At 34.8% G+C, this 7,054-nt stretch overlaps 1 long non-coding RNA gene across 1 annotated transcript; it reads right to left on the bottom strand.

Annotated features, from left to right (window-relative positions):
• On the bottom strand, window positions 1–1,422 carry LOC131594982 (uncharacterized). The gene is made up of 3 exons (XR_009281642.1): window positions 1,165–1,422; window positions 814–1,054; window positions 1–282 (listed from the first exon to the last, which is right to left on the bottom strand). It is a non-coding gene; the product is annotated as an uncharacterized LOC131594982 (long non-coding RNA).
• Between the last annotated feature and the right edge of the window lie 5,632 nt (window positions 1,423–7,054).

Below are 7,054 nucleotides of genomic sequence, written 5' to 3'. Positions count from 1 at the left end.
ATTCAAAATCCAATCCACTAGAAATAGAGATATCTGTCATGATTACATAATTCAACTTAAGAACTCGAAGGTTTCGTTTTCGATGTAGAAAAATATTTATGTATAAAACTCTAAGGTGCATACCTCAATTCACTTCTCATCTTATCCATGTCATTGCAAAGCTTTTCAATCTTGCGTATAAAACTCTAACATATCAGCTTCCAGACGAGCACACCCTAAACATGACTTTCTATAGGGATGTTGAGGATTTAACGCTCTTTCTCGATTCTCATTACTAACTTTCTGCATTAATTAAAAAAAATGTATCTCGCTAATATTTATTTACATTCAAATAGTTTTAGAAACAAAAAAAAAGTCTCATGGAAGATAAGGTAAGATTGTAGGATTGAATATCGCACTGAAAATTTATTTGAAGGATTATTCAAGCAACTAACTCATGAAAGATATGGAACTCAATATTTCTCTTGCTTCCTCTTTGAAGGCTAAAAATTCCATTCTCATTTTTCCTTTCATCAAAATCTCATTTTTCCTTACATCTAAGTCTCATTTTTCTTCTCAATTATGCAAAAATTAAGTTGATTTGATGAACAACAATTTTTAATTTTGGTTTTAAAGACAACAAAATATATAAAAGTAACAAGTGTTTCAATGAATGAAATGTGTTTTTAACAGTGAAAAGCAACCAAAATATTGGATTCTAATATTTTAAAACAAGAGCCCGACATTCATACAGCCTCAATGCCTATAAAAATGTGTCTAAAGCTTAAACATATTAGACCCACGACAACTTAAACAAAATGAAAAAAAACTAACCTTATCATAAATCAAGTGACCCCCAATTAGCTATGTTGCATGTTCAAAATAGAGTTCTCCGATACCAACAATGTTGTAGCCTCAGAATCTGCCACAACTATCACTCTCAGGAAACTCTCTCTTTCTTAGAACTGTATGTGATAGAATCAGTGGGTGAGACTATCCCTCGAGACAGATTTGTTAGATATTCATCATCAAAATGGTGTTTATTTTGTCTCTTTCAAAACCTAAATTGAAAAATCTGAAATGAGAAAAAATAACTTTAAATAACATCATAACATTTGAAAAATGTGAGATATGCACAATTTCAGAGCTCACAAGATCTGAGGCTTGAGTAATAGTCTCATCAACCTTGTGATCATGACAGACGATATCATGAGCACTAATTCCAGAATCCAACATCTCTGAACAAGGAACAACATTAGCCTCAGCCATGTCATCATTTATCATGGGTTCAGCAGCAACACCTAGTTTTTCCTTAATAGTTTCGTTACTTTGGGGGATCCTTCAACAGTTTCAACTTTGCCTTCTTCAATAACAGTTTCCTTTTCTTCCCTCATATCCACTCTCACACGAACCAACCCTATAAGAGCCCCAATAAGAGCCTCCATCCATTTTTAGACCAGTATGGCACTTTTAGCCTCACCCTGTTAATTTGTAAGAAAGGTCAGGGGGAACTAAATATTAGAAAACAAAAAATAGGTCTCACAGGCAATGAAGATCAATAATGGTCAAACACAGTCCAACAGGCATGTTCATTTTATTAGGAAATTAAACAATCCCATCATGAGTTCCATTTTATTAGGAAATTTACCACAGGCATGTTCATAACATTCAGTAGCCAAATCCACTAAACAAACAAACTCTAGTCAACAACACAACACAGCACAATAAAACAAAAACAGATAAAATTGAACAAAATTCAAAGAAAAAACGATACTGACAGTGATCCAAACGCTAAAACACTATATGCAATGTACTGAGAGTGAGATCATCAATCAAAAGAGAATCATTGGAAAAGAGGTGCTCCTTAGCATTGAGTGAAACACAAAGGGACACCGAATTTCATCTGCAGAAAAAACAATCGAGCCCTAATTTCTCACTCAACAAAAGTCTCCCAAAACCTATTCACCTCACTACCGAGTAATTGAAGTTTGACACTAAAGCTTCAAATTATTCAGAGCTCAGCACTTGCGTACCAAAAATTTACAACAGCTACAACACAACAACCAACAGCAGAAGAGTTCGCAGAAGAGGAAGAGAAGCATATTAACAAAAACGAAGGAGCAAAAGGAAACTCACCGAAGAGACTCGCTGACGCCGACGCCGTCGAACCAGGTACTTTGGACCATTCTCTTCACGTTTTTTTCCATGCCATGTCGTGTGCATATGTGTGTATATGTGTATAATCGTAGATCCAATATAATTTGCTAATTAGCTTCAAGAATAGCGTTCAATTTAGGATTTTTTTTTTTGAAATTTAGGGTTCAAAGTTTAGTCTGATTTGAAGGGTTTACGCTTGGAATTAGGAGAATCCAATGCCATATATGGGAACATGACGTCGAAGATGAAGAAAAATCAGTGAGTGTTTGGCGATGAAGAAGATTAGGGGATTAGGGGTTTTGGGTGGTGAATGGCCAAAATTATGCGCCAAACTGAAAAGGATCCGCCAAAAACGTGTTTTGGTTTTTTTATTTTATTTATTATTTTATTAATTATATATTATATAAACAATAGCCATTCATCATTAACGCTAACATAGCATGTTTTAATATTAGCGCTTCCCAAAAAATGCTATCTTAGTGAATAAAAGTAATAGCGTTTTTTCAAAAGTGCTATCTTAGTATATAATATTAATAGCAATTTGAAAAAAGCGCTCTCTTACTAAAATTTAATAATAGCGTTTTTCCACAAAGTGCTATCAAAATTATATTGGATGCATTTTATAATAGCGCCCAATCAGAAAGTGCTATTATAGATGTGATTTTTCATTTTTAATAGCACTTTTTTAAAAAGTGCTATTAAATTAGGCGATACAAAATATCAATTTTGGCGTAGTGGTAACAATGAAGGTCTTGGACGTCAAAAATAAAGGTGCATGTGGAAATAATAAATTGTCGATTGGTATGATTAGAAGTGAGGGAGAAAGCAAAATTCCAAAACCTCTCCCAGAAAAAGTCTTGAGCATAGTCTCTCATGTGGGCTCAGCTCAGGAATCTATGATAAGTTCTGCATTCATTCAAGAAGTTAAAAAGAAAAAAAAAGAGGACAATCAAAGTGAGAAGATGAAAGTGGGTAGTAACTTGAAGAGAAAAGCAACCAGGTTTGGAGAAGTGACAAGCAACCAGGTTTGGAGAAGGAAATACCCTCCATAATAATGGGTAATGGACCGTCGAGCCATGCGATGTTAAATGAAGCGCTTCGTGGGAGGCAACCCACGATTTTAATAACATTTTATTTTGTTTGTTTTGTTTTCAGGCAATAAATGGGGCATTACTAATGAAAGCTATGAAGCGGAAATTGGTAGGGCATATCCCTCTGTAAGTTACCCTTCTCAGTCGTGTTCGAAAACATTGAGGTCAATGTTTCATTCAGATGTGGGGGGTTTCCTTTCGGGTTTTTTTCATTGCTTTTATTTCATTTTATGCAATTCTTGTTTTTGGTTTTGGTTTTATTTTTGTTTTAACCATTGTGTTACAGATTGATTAATAGTTGTTGGATGAATATGGGATTAATAGCTAGTGGATGAAAGATTCCCTCCGCGGACTTAATCTCTCGAGGTACTTTGGAAGTGGACATAGCCGAAAGTGTCGGACGCAACTTGAAGAACTGGACTGAGAAGGTAAGTGGTGAAATCGAGCCGGAAAGGAAAGTCACATGACATAAAGGCTGTGTTGAAGCTGCAAACTTAGCCTACATGGTGAGGAACATAAAAAGCCAAACACATGTAAAGATCATCATGAGAGTGAAATCAGGTATGACTTTATCTCTCTAATTTTGCGTTTGTCCTACCGACACAGTACGAATATGAAATCACACACTGAGGCACTTGTTTGTTCTCCCCAGAGCCTTTCCGTCTTTCATTTATTTTTGTTTTATTCCTCGTTAAACCCGTTAAGCCATTCCCCCTTGTTTGTTTCAACCCACACATGTCATCCTTAACCATAGTTCTATCATCTTTGTTTGGCACTTGTGTAATTATTGTTTCTTTTGAATTTGTGTGAAATTGTAAGTTTGGGGTGGTGCTTAAGAAAATAAAGGGCAAGTGTGATATGAAAAAAAAAGAAAAAAAAAAGTGTATAAAGCACAAGAAAACAAAAAGAAAAAAATAATTTGAAACACTTGCCTAAAAAGATTTGAAAGACTCGAACGATGTTGATTACCCGGTAATTAGGTAAAAAGGAGAGTCTAAGAAGAAACCCCCTCACACAAACCCGAACGCAAAGACAAGAAGAATAACATAAGTGCTAGTTTACAAACCATTTGCATATCAATTCCTTTTTTATCCTTCCTTCCACCTCAGCCCCGTTACAACCTAAAAAGTCCTCAAAAGTCTGTGATTTCTTTTTGTGTAGTGAAAGTAGGATGTATGCAAAGTCAAGGGTTGATATTGCATATCGTGATGTTGAGCGAAAAGCACTCTAACCCCGAGAGACAATGTGAGAAGTGTGAAAAGTTTGCAGGTGAAATACACTCTGTTGTGAAGTGTGATGGACAACAAGGTTCGATAAGCCCAAAAGCTTAATCAAGAAAGGGAATTAAGTTCCGAAAGACATCGACTATGTTGTAGAAAAGAAAAGTTTAAGGTGACCTCGGTTTGATCTCTTGCATCACTTGAGGACAAGCAATGAGATAAGTTTAGGGTTGTGATCGGTCACCATTTCTACCTAGTTTTGTTATGAATTCGGCACAAGATCATCAAGTTTGGTAACACTTTGAGTTGTTTCTTAAGAGTTTTCATTAATTTCCCTTTGTTTTGTTAATTATCTTGCATTATGTTATTTATTTTATAATCATTTATTTTTAGATGCTTTTGATCTCTCTACTTGGTGGTTGTAGGTTAATTCTGGATCCGATGGAAATTTCACAAGTGTTGGTGTAAAAGAAGCTGAAATTCGTGACAAGCGTGTAGTATTTTGATCATAAATAGAGTTTTGTAAATCGGAATGACGCGGTTCCGGTGGCAAAAGTTCGCTAACGAAAAGGGCAACAACTTTGATGTTGAAGTCAAAGCCAAATTCTGAAGTCAGTGGCTGACACGGGCAGCCGGTGTCAGATGACACGGCCGTGTCAGACCTCCTGAAGAACTCTCCCCAAAGTGGCAGAAGCAGACACGGTCTGCCCGTGTCAAGTGACACGGCCGTGTCAACTGTGCGGGACAAAAATTCTGATTTTTCTGTTTTGTTATTTTTAAAGTACCAGGGGCATTTTGGGTGTTTTGTCTGGGACCTGAAAACCTAGAACAGTTAAAAGTGATTTTCAGAGAAGGGAGAAGCACTTTTTGCATCATATGATAGAATTCCAGAGAGAGGAGAAGATAGCATCATCAAGGGTTTCAGAGACGGAGAGATTCAACGGTGGACACCATTGAAGATCAAAGTTCCCACTCATCTTTGTAATGTCTAAACTCTTTGATTTGTATTTCTTGAATATTATGAGAGGCTAAACCCCCCAATGCTAGGGGGTGCCCCTGATTTGATTTGTAATAACTCTGGATTTCGTATTTCTTTAATCAAATGTTTGTATTATTCAATTCGATTGTATAATGTTTTTAATGTTGTCTTTATTGGATCAATAAGGATTGTTCTATGGTTAACAATTTGTAGGACTACGATTGTTAAGGTTTGTATACAATTGCACCGTATAGTTATCACCTAGGACTAGGGATACCATAGGGTTATTTAGAAATTCTTGATTAATCAAAGATTTGGTTTTCTCCTATGTCTCTAAGGACTTAGGTAATAGGATTATCGACCAAAAGGTTTTCACTAAGGACTTAGGGAAAACATCCTTAAGAATAAATAATTGAATTCTATGAACTTGTTAAAGAGATATAAATCCAGAGATGTTATAGAGTAAATCATACACCTTACCTTGGCATTTTTCTCATATTATAAAAAGCTCAACTTTAATTTCAGCTTATTTGTATTATTTCAACTTATTTCATTGATAATCAAAAGCACCCTTATGCTCTTTTGTTTAATTGACTCATTATAATAACTTATATTTCCTACGCAGTCCTCGAGATCGATACTTGGGATAAACCCATTATAACTACATCGGTGAAAATAGTACACTTGCTATTTTTCCGATCAGCACTCGTTAAACATATTTTATCCTAATCCTAACTTATATGTAGCCGCCCTAAACTAAATATTTAATGTTCTTCTATCTTGAACAAAACATTTTTGGAATAACCTTTCAATGTTGTCAATCAAAGAAAAATCCTTGCTTTACTCGGTTGACAACATTGAGAAATTTATTCCCAAAAATGGAATCTTGCCATGAACACATATGCTCAAGATAATAAAATCTTGGAACTTAAAGATACTTGAAAAAGTTCTCTATGATGGATTGCAAGTTTAGAAAAACATTTTTCAATAGTTGGAATAGATAACTCCTTTAGAAGGGGGATGCATGCAATCCATATAACATTTTCCAATGATTGAAATATATAACTCCTAACAGCAAAGATTTGTTGTTCTCCAAGAATATGGATTTGTTGTAATATTGTGTTTTCATATTTTTTGTAAACATTGTAATGTAAAAAAAGAAGCTTTTTCAACTCAATTTTTAACAGAGCCGAGGGGATAATTTAGCGTGATAATTGAGGATATTGATAATCGTCCTTAAACAAACATTTGACATCCATTTTATGAGTATCAATGCTCAAGACACTACCATTAGTGATACACGTGAAACCTAAAAAACTTCCACTGTGAAAGCATTGTGATATATAAAATTGATAATGAAACATCATGAAACGCTTGAAACTATCTACATCTTCCACTTTAAGATTTGCAAGAGTATTTTCCATGAAGGGTTCTCTACGATGGATTGCATGATAAGAAAATTATTTGGATTTAAGGTTTGTGTTCTTTAATATTGAGCGGAAAATCATTTTTTATCTAACCACTTTTTATCTAACCCTTTTTTTTTGTTTATATCAGAAACAAATGCATAAAATAGCAATTGAGAATATAGTGGTATCCATCATTTGAACTTGCCCAAATATCAAGGA

The sequence above is a fragment of the Vicia villosa genome, linkage group LG4, assembly GCF_029867415.1.
Source record: "Vicia villosa cultivar HV-30 ecotype Madison, WI linkage group LG4, Vvil1.0, whole genome shotgun sequence".
NCBI classification, from domain to species: domain Eukaryota; kingdom Viridiplantae; phylum Streptophyta; class Magnoliopsida; order Fabales; family Fabaceae; genus Vicia; species Vicia villosa.
The sequence above is the reverse complement of the archived record's forward strand: the minus strand, read 5'-3'. Positions and strand labels throughout refer to the sequence as shown.